The sequence below is a fragment of the Tachypleus tridentatus genome, chromosome 1 (assembly GCF_004210375.1).
Source record: "Tachypleus tridentatus isolate NWPU-2018 chromosome 1, ASM421037v1, whole genome shotgun sequence".
Lineage (NCBI taxonomy): Eukaryota > Metazoa > Arthropoda > Merostomata > Xiphosura > Limulidae > Tachypleus > Tachypleus tridentatus.
Window position 1 is genome coordinate 1,129,855 of NC_134825.1, and position 1,398 is coordinate 1,131,252.

At 31.8% G+C, this 1,398-nt stretch overlaps 1 pseudogene; it reads left to right on the forward strand.

Moving 5' to 3' along the window:
- Positions 1 to 619, forward strand: part of LOC143222796 (soluble guanylate cyclase 88E pseudogene) — a 53,666-nt pseudogene extending 53,047 nt beyond the window's left edge.
- The last annotated feature ends 779 nt before the right edge of the window (positions 620 to 1,398 follow it).

The following is a 1,398-nucleotide window of genomic DNA, read 5'->3' on the forward strand; positions in this document are numbered from 1 at the left end:
AAGTTGCTATAAGTTCAGAGTGCTTTCTCCAACTATATTGCATTACATGAAGAGTGAGATGTCAGTCTTGAAACAGATTTGGAGCGAAAATCAGATTCAGAATAACTGGTATATAGAAACAGATTTTCAATGTTCTTTTGCTTATTATTCTTGGTGAAAAGATTCTAAAACATGCAAATAACCTCTTATGAATCACGCAACATAAATCTTTTTTGCAACCGAACCTCAGTCTACTATTAAAATGACATTGAAAACATTAGAGTTATGAGAAGTGTTTTTTTTACTCTTTCTGGAAACTAGTTTCATTTATTGTTTTAATATATGATGTAGGAGATTTAATTTGGTTAAGATATAGAAACATATGATGTAGAGATCCAATTTGGTCAAGAAGTAGAAATGTATGATGTAGAGATCCAATTTGGTCAAGATGTAGAAACATATGATGTAGAGATCCAATTTGGTCAAGATGTAGAAACATATGATGTAGGAGATCCAATTTGGTCAAGATGTAGAAACGTATGATGCAGAGATCCAAATTGGTCAAGAAGTAGAAACGTATGATGTAGAGATCCAATTTGGTCAAGATGTAGAAACTTATGATGTAGAGGATCCAATTTAGTGAAGATGTAGAAACATATGATATAGAGATCCAAAATTGGTCAAGAAGTAGAAATGTATGATGTAGAGATCCAATTTGGTCAAGATGTAGAAACATATGATGTAGGAGATTCAATATGGTCAAGATGTAAAAACATATGATGTAGGAGATCCAATATGGTCAAGATGTAGAAACATATGATGTAGAGATCCAATTTGGTCAAGATATAGAAACATATGATGTAGAGATCTAATTTGGTCAAGATGTTGAAATATATGATGTAGGAGATCCAATTTGGTGAAGATGTAGAACATATGATATAGAGGATCCAATTTAGTGAAGATGTAGAAACATATGATATAGAGATCCAAAATTGGCCAAGAAGTAGAAATGTATGATGTAGAGATCCAATTTGGTCAAGATATAGAAACATATGATGTAGAGATCCAATTTGATCAAGATGTAGAAACATATGATGTAGAGATCCAATTTAGTCAAGATGTAGAAACATATGATGTAGGAGATTCAATATGGTCAAGATGTAGAGATCCAATTTGGTCAAGATGTAGAAACATATGATGTAGGAGATCCAATATCGTCAAGATATAGAAACATATGATGTAGAGATCGAATTTGGTCAAGATGTAGAAACATATGATGTAGAGATCCAATTTGGTCAAGATATAGAAACATATGATGTAGAGATCTAATTTGGTCAAGATGTTGAAACATATGATGTAGAGATCCATTTTGGTCAATATGTAGAAACATACCTAAAGGAAAGAGTAACAGATTTCTCT